The sequence below is a fragment of the Protopterus annectens genome, chromosome 5.part0 (assembly GCF_019279795.1).
Source record: "Protopterus annectens isolate FY-2018-M chromosome 5.part0, PAN1.0, whole genome shotgun sequence".
NCBI lineage: Eukaryota > Metazoa > Chordata > Ceratodontiformes > Protopteridae > Protopterus > Protopterus annectens.
In genome coordinates, this window is record NC_056735.1 from 1,578,457,281 (window position 1) to 1,578,472,547 (window position 15,267).

Below are 15,267 nucleotides of genomic sequence, written 5' to 3' on the forward strand. Positions count from 1 at the left end.
CTATGGATCTCAATTCCTATCAGTGAGTGGACTGACATGTCTTCCCACTGGGAAGAGCACATATTTTCCTCTATGACAAACCCTCAACTGCCAAGTGACTAATTGGACCAGAGTCATCTGGAAGTCAGTTAGGGCTCTATCTCTCTACACCACAGCACTGGCCATTAGTCCATAAATGTTAATACATTCTGCGTGCTTTTAACATTCTCATTATTTAAACTTCTTTTTTATGAGCAGTATCCCACAATCCCATTGAAAGTTGAGGGAGTTTACTATTTGTAAATGTTGTGCTAATTATATGTCAAGAGTTTTGTCAAGATGTGCCTAAATTCAAATAGCTTTAGGCCTTTTTTGCAATGCCTACAAGTTTAGAGGTATGCCAGGTACATTGCTAGAACATACGCATGTAGTCTGCCTCTTTCTGGCTACCTCTCCAACAGGAAGATTCTTTCTTCTTTCCTTCTTTAAATAGCATATTTAGCATTATACACCAAATGTCTAGTAATCTCTTAAGTTGATCTCACAGAACAGTCCATTTTTGTGATTTCTTTTTACCATTGTCCAGTCTTACTCCCCATTCATCTATATCTTATTATTTCACTTGATCTCTCTATCGGGTTTTTAATCATTTAATCTTTGCTTTTTCCATTTTCATATAAAGTTGTGAAACATGGCAGAGCACTGATCCACACAGACCACTTTCACAAAAATTAAGAATAAGAAATCAAAACTTAAAGACCAACATGATGTCCTTCTAAAGTTAATAATTACATTGCACCACATAAAATTCCTATCTTGCTTAATCCTAGTTCATGGCTATTATTGAATCAAAATCAAAGAATCCAAAAACCAAGTCAACACAAAGGCAAACAGGGAACCTCCAGTAACACATGTAAGCAGAGCTAAAAAAGCTCCAAATGCTGACAAAGAACTCAAGCTTTTAATGCATTTAAGAAATAAAATTTAAAAAATTTAAATTTTCAGCTTCAAAGAACAGGCATGTGGGTTTGCCAGTAAGAGGGCTCAACCTGGTTGTCCAAACCGATTGGTGCCCTGTGCTAGTTTGCCTAGTTGTTGCCACTGGAGTCCAGTCTCAACTTATGTGTTATAACCACTATGGTGATTGCCCCTGTTGACTCCATCCACTGGGGGAACTTGACCATCATTAAAATAATGAACGTTGTTAGGATGATACAAAAGATGAGCCTCTGCCATTCCAATTATCTCCCTTTGAGACCTAATGCTATTCACCCACTGAGACAACTGCTGCACAAGAAGGGTTGAATTCTCCAATGGAAGCAAATAAATCCTCCTGTGAGGAGGGAAACAGCAGAAGTACATCCTACTTCACTGGTCGGCATAACAACCAAAAAATAAAAAGCAAACCAAACCACAAAACTAAGAAGCAACCATGAGGGAGTAAATAGTAAGCTGTTACTAATGTTCTTTAATAGAAACACAGTAAAAACATTTACATATGTTGCCCAAAAATGGACTTCATCAGAATAAATAAACCAAATAGCTAAAATCCTTAAATAAATACCAGTACAAGCAGTCTTGGAAAACATCCCATTGGAAGACAAAGCAGCAAAATGCTGTAAGATTTCTTAATGTGGCCAGTGCTTGAGATGGTACCATATGGGAAAACAGGTGAAACTTTAATTTCAACATTGTCAAAAAATAAACAAAAATGTAAAAAATGTATAACTGTCTGTAACCAAACAGTCAGTATTAAAATTTTAAAAGTATAATGTTGTGTCAAAATTCATAGTTGCTACATTGACCAGATAAAACATCTTCTGCTATTTTTTTTTTTTAATCATAAAAACAATTAATAGCAAAACCTTTTATAAGTATTGGGAAGACTTGAGGCACAAGACAGCACCTATAGAGTATATATCATTCAAATCATTCCCACTGGTGGAATCTAACTTTAATTGCCAACTCAGCTCCTTCCATTTGAGCACATCTTTCCATGTCCCCTCTCCAAGAAATGTCATCAATGCTAAACAATATATAAAACTAAAATAATGGTTAACATTCTCTTTAATATGCCAATACAGAGCATTATTCAAGTTGTTTCTTATGATGTTATATAAATGCTGGCAAATTCATGTTTTCAAGGATTTTTCCATTTTTCCTATGTAAAAACATGGGCAGAATTGGCATTGGTCTAGGTAAACAACCCTAGAACTATAACAGGTTGAGCTCTCTTACTGGCAAACCTATGTGCCCATTCTTTGAAGGAGTGGCTGGAGTGGCTGGAGGAAAAGGCAGTTTTCAAGTGGGGCTTACAGAAACCATCAATGCTGCTCTTTCTTTTGACAAACAACTGCCGCTGTTTCAAAACAAACATTAAATATCGTAATCTGCAGCTTGAGGTGGAATATTTTAAGGAATGCATATGAGTTGGTCACATTCCTAAAGGGTTTATGTACTGGAAATACCTGATCGGATTGATACTGCACTTACCTCTACACAACAACTTATGGAACTGTTTAACCACCAGGGATGTGAATTGATGAAAGTGCTCATGAAGAACAAAAGCAAGGATATGGACTAACTGCTGGGTGAGATTAATTAGATTAATGATTTGTTGCAGTCTGACTTAGTACTTTCCAGAAGGAGTCTTAATTATTTTTCTGTATTTGATAAATCTGACACCATTCCCACCAACATCAAGTCCAGTAAAGAGGAGAAACTTGATAGGGACAAGAGTGAATGCAAACACAGTTCAGCATTTGCACCCACACCCAGCTCTGCTAACAGTAACAAAACCATGGTTGGTGGGACCGAAGGTGACAGGCTTTATAGCTATAGTGTGAATTTTGATGAAGACTAGTTTGATTGTGTCAAACCACAGAACAATGGTCAGGGGATGATTTTTGTGGCAGCCCCTTTAGACTCATCTCAGCTGAGGAGATTTGAGAGGATTTGGAATTGGCAGCCACTAGGGAGCCAGAGACAGAGAGGAAACAGAAGGATCTCTTACAGGGAGAGACTGCAGAAACTGATTGACCAGTTGACTATTTGGAACAAAAATGATGATTTATGTGTGTTTAATTATAGTAATTTTCAAGTCAATCAAGATTGGGCCCAACATTTCTAGAAAGGGTTAATATTTGTTCCTACTCAGAGAACTATTCTGGCCTGGAAATGTTTTATGATTCCCTGTGTAGATGTAGTGGTTTCAACCACTCCAGGATGACATTTATTGGACTTGAGATTTTTCCCACAGAAATTGAATTTTAGTATATATTTCAATGAGAACACCAGTCAGAGTATACATTTTTCCAGTATATGTTCAAAACCAAGCAAGTTCAACTCCCCTTTGCATCCTTATATTATGTTGTTTGAAAAAAAATTGTGACTTTGTCATTAGGCAAGTACTGAAGATAAAGTCTGGGTCCAAATGCTCAAACCTGATGGGAAGTGAAATGTTACTGTTGAGACATGTTATCGACAATTGGCAATGGTGACACCTATGAGGAGGTCTCTATAAATGAAAGAAACATTGCTTATTATAAAATGAATGTTTTTCTGAATGATTGCTTGATACAGGATGTCATCACACATGGTGAGTTGGATTTTCTTACTGTAGCTAGCCCTAGGACCCCTATTTGTGATACCGAAGGTCAACAAGAACTTGGCAGACCCACGTTTGGGGCCTATTGTTTATGCCAAGTCATCCAAAACATTTACTTTGACCCAGTTTATTGAACACCATTTGAAGGGTGTTGTAGAGGGGGTCACTCATTTATACAAAGATCCACTGGCCTTCCTCATTACAATTTCTGCTAATTTATTTAATGAGGACCTTATTTTTGCCACTATTGATGTATCCATTTTTTTCTCCATTAATCCCCATTATTCTATCCTGGAAATGCTTTATGATTACCTGTGTAGATGTAGTGTTTTCAACCACTCCAGGATTAAGCTATTCACTGACCTTATGGAGGTTGTTCTCAAGAATAATTTCATATACTTGGAAGGACAACTTTTCAACAAAGCACAGGTATGGAAATAGGCGCAGCATATGCCCCAACTTTTACCAATCTGGTTATGACCATGTATGAATTTAGAAATGTTCTGTATTTCCCTTTTTTGAACAATGCTAACCTTATGGACATTATCTTGATGACATTATTATTTTCTGGAAGGGCAGCATGGAGGGTCTCATGGAATTTGTTCGGTATCTAAACAATACAACATATTTTTTTAAGTTTACCATAAATACTTCTGGTGAATCAATCATCTACTTGGATGTCACCAATTCTAAAAATATTTCAATCAAAGGTAAAGCTGTTATATCCAAAACATGAAAAACCAAAAACATCTGCATAGGAAAACCCAGAACTTATTTAATAGTCACAAAATAAAAGCAATAAAATAACAAGTATTCAGTTAGCGCTTTTCTCTATAACCTTGAGACTTCTTCAGATTGAATACATTTAGCATCACTAAGCATTTATATAACACCCTAGTCATGTGATTAAAATAGTTTAGTGTTTTAACCCTTCAAGTAAGCAACAAAAGCTTCTCTGTTGTTTAAACCTGGAGGATAACAAGCATTAAGTTTAACTTGCCATAAATATTCTTTCCAACCTAATTCTTCCTCTCTTTCAAACTTATTGTCATACCTTGCATCATAATCGAATACAATAAATTTAAAATTCACTTTACATTTGGATGAAATATAATGTTTGCTTAAACCACTTTTGTCATTACCAGCTGATATTGAAGGTATTACATAAATGCTTGGTGATGCTAAATTTATTCAGGTTGACTAAGTCTCAAGGTTAGAGATGAAAGCGCTAACTGGACACTTGTTATTGTATTGTTTTTATTTTGTGACTATTAAATAAATTCGGTTCCCTATTACATCCTCCAATGTGCACTTACCCGAATACGTAAACGCCTACACGTCATCATTGAACTGGGAAAACATTGATCGTCCTGAACCGCGAAATTCAAAATGTCGGATCGTTTTGGTTGGCTCTTCTGCGGTACAGCTCCGTAAGGTAAGTGTGCGATAGTTACGGACCTTAGGGTTAGGGTGCAGGTTAAGGTAAGTGCATAGATGGTAATGTATGCAAGATTTAGTGTAGGGTTAGATGTAGGGTTTTGTTAAGTGTATGTGTGTGTGTTATTTATTTTGTTTGGGTATAGCTTCTTAAGGAAAGTGTGCGATAGTTACGGAACTTAGGGTAGGGTGCGGGTTAAGGTAAGTGCATAAATGCTGGCATATGCAAGATTTAGTGTAGGGTTAGAAGTAAGGTTTAGTTCAGGGTTAGAAGCAGGGTTCTGGTTTGTGTATGTATGTGTTTATTTAGTTTGTTTGGGTAGGTAGTATATAGCGGGTGGAGGGGTGGGACAATTATGGCGGTTCGAGTTTTTGAATTTTGCGATTTAGGGCATTCGATGTATTCGCAGTTCGCGGAATATGTGTCAGTGTTTATGTATTCAGTGACTAGGGCTTTCAGGCTTTCAATATAGACCCAATAAATTCTGGGTTTTCCTATTCAGCTGTTTTTGGTTTTCCATTTCTAAAAATGTGTCACAGCAGAGATTCAAGTCCACCATTTACAGGAAGCACACTTTTTCAAACTCATTTTTGCATTTTCAAAGTTGGCACCTTGTAAACCAAAAAAGATCCATTGTCAAATGGTAAGACTTGCATGTATGATATCACAATATGAAGTTTTTTAGCATGATACCTCAATTTTGAAATTATGGTTTATCTCCCTCAGTCCCTGTTCTGCCTCATTTGTCTGTATAATACAGTGTCAAACAATTCATCTTTTCACAACATAGATTTCCACAAGTGAGCGTGTGGCAGGTTTTCACTAAACTAAATGGTCTTATCTTCTTACCTTCTGAGGATGAAAATAACTACATCTGATTGAACTCTGGGGGCTAAGTAGTCCCCCTCGATATGCTAGAAAGGAAGTCATTCTCATCTCCTCCTCTCCCTAATTCAACATGTCCTGTTTTTTTTATGTTAACAATAAATATAACTATCTGCATTAATTTAGCTTGTCTTTCTAGCTTTATTGTGCAGTATTCAATCAAAGCATTCAGTTAGCAAGCACGTATTCTTTTTGGGGATATGCCAGTCAATGAACCACCCACCAAAATATCTAATGACATACATTACTGATTTTACCTTAAAGAAGCAGTGCATAAGTGTGTGAAACATGCACTTCCATGCAGTGCAGAGCAAAAGATTACTTCTTTCTTATTTTAGTTGAATAAAATTTTGCTATTCCTCATATGTAATACTTTTTGAAGCTGGTTTACTGCTCTGAGGGATTTTGTGCCCAATCTACCTTTTTATTTATTTATTTATTTATTTTGCAATCTTCTTTCAAAAAAGAGTGCATGTGGCATGTCTACCTTTGTACCTCATCAATCATCCCCTTTTACATTAGTTTTAACAAATAAGTATATTTTGCACATATATTCATAGGGGTAATAGGAGACAATACCAGAATAATTGAGGCAAATCATGTGATCAGATTATATTGACTACTAAAAACATATGCCTAATGCTGACATTAGAGTTTACCAAGGGAAAAGAATATATATACTGCAAGACAGTGACACCTGTCTGCTCTTTAAATTCTCTCTAATTTATCCCTTATCTTGCAGCTTCTTATCTCTGGTCTTCCCATCCCTATTGTATGGCATTTCCCTCATCTCGTCTCTTACCTGTACCTATCCCAGATGATAATCCCTTCAGCATTTTCAACTATCTGATGTTCAACAATTAACATCAAAAGTCACCAGATAAAGGGTAGCTCATGATTAGCAGACTGACTCTTGTCTAGTTAATGCTTTTTGACACATTTTATATATGATACAGTTCCAAGCCTTCATTACCCTAAGGCAATCTTCCCCTACTTGTTCTCTGATGATCTCCTTACAATGCACAAGTCTAATTGCACTTTGCTTTTGTAACCCACATTTAAAATTCTACATCATTGACACTGTATTTTATTACAAGAGTGTTTGATTTTTTTTTCATCTCCCATGAGTTTCATTTCTAGAGGAATATAGCCTGTTGTGGTCTTCTGTTTGAAAACCTCTCCATTTTGTCCTTCTGATCCAATTATTCATCTGCTCTTCTATTGCCTTTATAAATATTTTTACCCAATAACAGTAATGCATCAACTACTCTTGGGTTTCTCAGAGAATATTTTTTCTCCTTTCAAAAGCATTAGTAGAATGGCAACGTATATTATCAGAGTGTGAATATTCTTTCTGAGTAGCTCACTTCTGAAATCCTATAATAGTACTATCTTCACCTTATATACACCAGAAAAAAGACATATCATCCAGAATGACTTCCATTTGAACAACTTTCTACTGTCTGTTGACTGTAATTGCCTACTCCTTTGTTTGGTGTAAATGACATAGTAAAATACATGAAATACCTTTTTGTGGATCCAAGCTGGAGCTTTCTGTTCAATGAATCCTTTCATATGTATTATGAAAACCAATAAAAATGTTAGTGCTACCACTGACAAATACATGGCTTTAAAAGTTGTTAGGCTCTTCACATTGAAACATTTGGTGTGTGTCTGTGTGTGTGTGTGTGTGTGTGTGTGTGTGTGTGTGTGTGTGTGTGTGTGTGTGTGTGTGTGTGTTTGTTTGAATAAGGTAATATATGAAGGTTCTTCTATTCCTTTCTATGTAAGGTATTATCTGGATTTTATTATCCCTTTTCCTATTTACCATACCCTCTGCCCTGCTTCATTCCTTCAATTGCACCTTAACAATTGTAAATGACACTACAGCCTTTCTAGGCCCTGTACCTCTAACACAACATCATTAGCGACCTGTACTTATCACATTCTGACTGCTCTATGACACCCATTCCCTAGCACACATGCACACCTCCCATAAGGAATCAGTTTTTTATCACTGTTCCCTCAAAATATCTGATATAATGTGATAACCTACAACTGATTCTGGAATTCTGGAACCGATTAAACAAAAACAAAAAAACAAAAAAAACTATGACTCCAACATCTCACTAGTCTCAACCACTTCTTATCTCTGCTAAACAATATATATATATATATATATATATATATATATATATATATATATATATATATATATATATATATATATATATATATAATATGTATGCATATACACACTTTTCTTAAAATATCAAAATCTCTCTCTCTCTTTCTCCCTTTTTCTCTCTGTCTCGCTATCTCTCTGTATATACAGATTTTCCATCCCATATTTCTAGTACTGTTTGGTGCTGATAAGCCTTCGGGCTGGAGTCAATAAAGCCTATATGGTGTGCTTAAACCAGGTCCACTTCATGGCACAATGCGTATGAGCTATCCCTCTGTTCTGTGTTCAGTAAGTGGCTCTACATACTGTGCAGAGGTGTGCAAACACTGTAAACATTATGACATGCTACTTACTGCGTTAGCAGCTGAATTGTATGCCAATCAACCAATCCAAGATGGAGGAGCCTATTCAGCAAGCTAAATAGCTGTGCTGGCAACGCAGGCAGTTGTCATGATTCCCATACCTGGCACAGCTCTCAACTGTACCACAGGTTTTCTAGGGACAATATCACACACGGTCAATTATGGTGGATGCAGCCTATGCACTGGAACCATGGTTGATGATGTTCACCAGAAATGCACACAAACTAACTGAAGAATGCTATAATGAGGCACACACTCAAACAAGAAATATCATAGAGTCTGTGTTTGTGCTGTTAAAGTAATGGTTCAGGTGCCTAGAAACTTCTCTGGGAGCCCTGCAGCACAATACCTGTACTTTTTCTGAAATTTTCACCATCTGCACCATCCTTCACAGTATTATCCTGAGAAAACAACTTCAACAGGAACACCAAGGGAAAGGGAAATGCATCCCATTACCACTGGCAAGGTCACAACAGCAACACGCAGATGAGGAGTCAGAGGGGGAACCACCAGTTGCTGTGTATGTAGGTAGATGTAGGCATGCACATTATACCCTCATCCTGGCCAAGTGGCAACAGAAAGCACACATGCTCACCACCTAAGTGGATAAAACCTTCATCCTATCCACATGCGTAAAGTAATATTGATGCTAAGCAATGCTAACAACCTTTACTTATCCATGTGATAGCTGTATACAGTTTACTATCAAAATTCTGATACACAGTTGTTCAAGTAATGACTTGCTTGGACCAAAAAAAGGGAACTGACAACACTGCTCACTCAACACAATGAAAGTGCCAATGTCGATAATGTTAAACTCAGAGTTATCAACATTACCCAACTTAACTTGAAGTCCAGAGATGTCCTACAAATGTTTTTCAGGGAGGCAAATCCCACTGCAACCCCTATGTGGGGGCTGTGCCCCCCACACTCCCTGCTAATTATATATTCCAACTCTGAAATTGCACTACAGTGAGGAAAAGGGTAAATTTCCCAATCCCCACTGTAGTGCAATCTCCAATCCAATTGTGAACATCAACGCTCAAAAACATGAAGGCAAGCTACATCTCGACATTTCAAAGTTGACAAAAAAATCCACTTGGGATTTTCAACTTTTGAACCTTTACCCTCGACCATCTGAACGACGGTAAAATACGTTCCATCTTTTGATAGTAAACTGCTCTATACTGCGAGGGTCATACAGATGCAGCCCTGAACTAAAACTCTTAGAACTGCTTGACTTCCAAGGTAAGTGGTTAACCTGGAAAGAGGAAAATAAATTAAGAGCACAAATGCATAACATATCCTTATGTACTGTTACTTGCTATTGTAACTATGTAGAAGATGGATGACTTTTACAGCAATGCCATCAATATTTGACAGCACTGACTTATGTGAATAGATGTGCTCTCTATCAACTAATAGGCATCTTGCAGCAAAGATTCAGACATTACAAAAATCTGTAAGAAAGCAGTACAATTCTCAGAAGAGTATCACAAACACATATATACTAAGCACTCAGTCACCTATGCACCCTGGACATCAGGCAAAAGACTTATGTCCTTGAATCCAAAAGATAGAAAATCAAGGATATGGCACAGTTATCATCATCTGTACAGGGTGTGTGTGTGTGGGGAGGGGGGGCAGGAGGCCAAGAATGATACAAAAGGTAGTCAGTGTGAGTGAGTAAGAAAGACAGGCAGAAGTATCACATGGCCACCAAGACAGAATGACCAGTAAGCCTCACAAATGACCCATGTAACTGCTGTGTGTGTGACTGTACAGGCACTGGAAGTGAAATATGTGTGTGAGTGTCTGCAAGAACACAATCAAGCTGTATGCTAGCTCTGTCTCCTGTTATGTCAGAAAAGTGTGAGCCATTCATGATTGAGGTGATAGTTCATTGTTGTTATCCCCGGCCATAAAAACTGGCTCTGTCAGACGTTGCACTAGCATGTCTGTTTCCATGGTCAGATGAGCTGCTGCAACCTGAACGTGATTTGACATCTGCTGGATTATCTCTACTCACAAGTACAACCAGGACCATGACCTCATGGCCTACCAAGTCTAGGTATGGTCATCTCAATCACTGATGAACAGTGGAAGTCTTAGTCATAGGATGGCACAGTGGTGCAGCGGTAGCATTGTCACTCACAGCAAGAGGTTCTCTCGTTTGATTCTTGGCTGGGCTGCCTTCAGTGAGGAGTCTGCATGTCCTCCCTGCATTCATGTGGGTTTCCTCAGGGTGCTCCAGTTTCCTCCCACATTACAAAGACATGCGTCTGGAGCATTTCTCCCCAGGCCTCCACTGAAAATTGGCTTTGTTCCAAGTCAGACTTTCCCAGTTAGCAAATGTTAAAATAAAAAAAAAAATAAAAAGTCTTACCAGTATTGGAGAATAATCAGGCAAGGCACAGCCACATCGGCTAACATCAGATGATGAAGCTGACCTACATCCACATGGATGCCATCCCCATCCTAACAGATATTCCATTACAGACACTGCCTGTTCCATCATGTCATTCAGCCAATCCAATGAATCGGCAACATGGCAGAGACAGTCATTCATATCAGCCTCTGCCACATCTACAACCCTAAGCCTGTCTGCTGTGGCCCTATTAGAACATGTCTGTGCCTCCATGATGGTCCTAAAAATATGTTGAGTGGCATGTACAGACACACCAAGATTAGATGGAGACTTCCTCCAAACACCCCTAAAAACTCTGCTGCATGGCACCTTACCCACACTTTGGCTACAGCAAGAGCCAAATGCCACTGAAGCCACAGTAACCATGCTACCCTGATAAAGTGAGTCACCCTCTACCTGTCCAATTTTCAGTGCTCACAGGAATAGGTATGCAAAGGCCTACTGGATGCATCTGATGAAAATACAGGGGGTGGCTGAATGTCATCCTCAGCATCACATTCCAACTCTGCACTCACTGACTGTGCCTCTGTTTGGCCACCATCATCATCAGAGTCTGCTGATACTCTGACATCAAATGGTAAGAGTCCTACACTTCGACTGTAAGGATCACCTGTGATAATAAGCAACAAACACAGGAAAGAAATTAATACCTACACTACAATGTAATATATAACAACAAACTACCAGTGCCACTATCACATATGGTACAGCAATATACCCACAATCATGTGACCCACCTCACACATATGGATACATGCATATTTTTGATGAATGATCATCAATAATCAAATGAAAATGTTTGTCATACCATGTACAGATGACTACACAGTTGCTAAGGAGGATGATCCTGGAAAAAGCTTAGCAAAAGGTAAGGACACAATCACCACAATTCCAAGAAAACAAAGAGACAGAATTTTTGTTTATATGTCCATTAATAATACTTCTGAAACTTGGCTGACACATCCACCCAAAGCTCATGTGTAATGAACAAAAATGTGTTGTTAACTGTATCAATTTATCAACAGGTTCAAACAAAAAAAAATTAAAACAACATGAACTATTACTTTCAATATTTTACTGTACAAGAAAGTGTTAAAAAATTGACATATATAAGCTTACCTGGATGCCCCACCTGGGACATACTTGTCCACTCAGAAACATCAGCATCAGCATCAATCACATGTTCTTGTGTACTTTCTACTGATCTCTCTGGATCTCTAACAGTGGGCAGGAGCTCTTCATTCAGTGTCACTGGTGGATCTGTAGTAGCTCCCCCAAAGCTAGCTGTTCAGGAGTAACTGCAGCTGCTCTTCTCCAAGCTGATGAAATCATATCAGTGGCCCTGTGATGCACCTGATCATAAGTCCAGCTACAGCTCCCTACAGCATTTATGTCATTGTCTATCTGGTTCCAAATTTCTCAAGCAGAAAGGCACAGTGGCACCTACGTGCTTGCACAATAATATCATTTTCTAAGTCACCGAAAGGGGGTTTATGTGGATTGGTATGCTTGGCTGCCATACTTCTAGGTGAGATAAAATAGAGAAGTATACAACACATAAATACCATATAATTAAATTCCTGCTTATATACATGCATATATTTGCATTATTAACCACTGGAAACATAGTTCAGGTACTAAAATGTAACGTTATTTGGTTGTACCATATTACACTCACACACAAACCAGTGTTTGATCCAGAACAAGTAATAACAACTGAGTAATGTATTGTTTGCCAGGGAAAGTAATGGATGACTATACAATTTCAAGAGCAAACCTCTTGAAACATAACTTTTGTTGTGGCAACACACATATGGTATTTGCCTCCCCCAACCAAACAACAGACAAATATCAGACAGTTTGTACCAAATAAGGAATTACACATTAGTCAACTGTTATTAATGCTTTTAAGAAATTCCCACAAAATGTGTACACATTTACAACAGAAAAGTCAATTTTATATGATTGTCAGTCACCTCTCCCTGTGCCCAGCACTCCCCTAGAGGTGTATATGGGCTATCATAGAAGCCTAACACCCCTGTGTCATTGACAATATAGGACATTACATTTTACTGAAATAACATAGAAAAGTGTAAGATAACCAGTCCTAATAATAAGACCTGTGATGAAAGTTAATAAGTCTGTCTATCTTGGAAAGTTAAAATGCCTGACAAAAATGCCTATGCCAACAGTGATGTTATAAGATGTGTATACAGATAAACGTTTCATTTTCTGATCCATATACACACACACACACATATATATATATATATATATATATATATATATATATATATATATCATTTTCCTTGTAACATGAACAAATCTATCATGTACTTGAAAGATATAATTATATCTTAGGGAGATCGAAAGCCTTCTGTGCAGATCAATCCATACTAATAGCAAACTTCTTCAGTGTTTTCCACATACACAGTTCTCCTGACCTTCATGTTCCCTAGCTACACGGTTACCTTTTTATGGTTAGATTTAGACATCTGAGCACGGCAAAGATGCAAATGAGGTGTGAACTCAGAATTGTTGAATGTCAAACTTTTTTGACTTTGTGTAGCAGGTGTAAACATAGTGTAGGCACTACCTCGTTGTCAGCTGCTAATGTATTGCAAATGTGAATGATTACTGGTATGGTGAAGGAAAACATAACAGCACAGACTACCTTACATGCAGTGGGTGTGTCACCCAGGATACACTTGCAAGGTGAACAAGTAATTGTAGCAAGCTTTTAAATGGAAATGAGCAGCGCACATTTCTCAGTTTTTGTTTACTAATAACCAAACTCTCCTTCCTTTCTCAAAAATCATATATTACTGTCAAACAGTATTCTCATACATTTTAAGGACAATGATTCAAAATGTCCTAAAGACTTCATGTCTGACAGTACAGCACAGACAAGAGAAGAATGAACACAATACAAAGAAAAGACAGAGCTCTGTTTGTGCAAACAACACTCATAAAAGGTTGTGTGATCAGTCATTGCACTTAATATAACATGCATGTACAAACAACTGATAGTGTACAAGTGCTATATGTCTTGTTAATACTGTTTTGGAAATGGGACTTGCTTGTGCTGTTTCTGTGGCAAAGTGAGATAAAACACCCTTACTGTGTTTTGTAGGTTCATTAATCCAACATTTTAAGTCCAGAGTTGTGTAAAAAGCTGCAATGTGTGTTAAAATGTATTTTGTAATTTATTTTTTTTAATTAATATTTGAGTAGCACATGGCTTATAGCAAACATGGTGAAACAGATAAATATAAATTTAATGTAAGTTACTTGAATGATAAAGACTGCATAAATTAGAGCTGTAAATCAAGTCTGTGTAGCATGTACTATATAGTATATTTAGACCATTGTTCAAGTCCCACCTTTATCTATCAGTGATTAAACCTAATAAACTTCATACAATAATAATGCATGGTGAGCTTTGCCTGTCACATTAGAGCATCACTTATCTTCATGCAAACATGGTATAATGACTTAGAAAATAAGCAGACATTGTCAATTTCAAAAAGGATACATTCTTGCTCTTTTGCCTTCCATTATGCAAAGCTTCCACAACACCTGCAGGTCCAGAACACCTGCAGACAATAGGCAGATACTTGTCAATTTCAAAAAAGATACATTGTTTCATCTTTTTCTTACCATTGTGCATATGGCACTGTCCAATGGTCTACAACACCTGCAGGTGCAGAACACCAGCAGACCCCAAGGACACACCTGTCAAATTCAAAATGGATACATTCTGTCATATGTTGTTTGCCACCTTGCAAACATGTGAAGCGGCATTGCGTGGAAGTTAGCATACATACATAGTAATGCATGTGAAAATATACAGCTGCTGTGTAGCTGTTCCTGTGGCAGCAGGTGTAAGTTAAGGACTACAATACAGGTGAAATGGGGATCTAGTACAGCAAAGTCCAAAGTTTTATTACTGCTGTTTTAGTTTATTTTATATAAGAATTAACATTAGAAAAATAATTACACATTGACATAACTATCTTTAGCAGGTTCATTGTGCATATACAAACTATCATATATATATTAAATGTATAACTGTGTATAACAGCAGAATTATGGTTCTACAATAAAGTATTTATTATCAGAACTTTCATGTCACACACATACATGGTTAAACACTCAACTTTTTAATGTATGTGTATAACTAATAAACAGGTTTGACAAACAAGGTCTTAGCTGCAATGAGCACTCCGCACAGTGATGGCTGTAAAAATACAGTTGTAGCCCAACCTTCCCTATGGCAACTGGTATAAGGTAATGCCCCCAATACAGGTGAGCCAGAGTTCTATTCCAGCACACTCCCAGTTTTATTAATGCTTCTCTACTGAATTTAAAAAAATAAAGAAC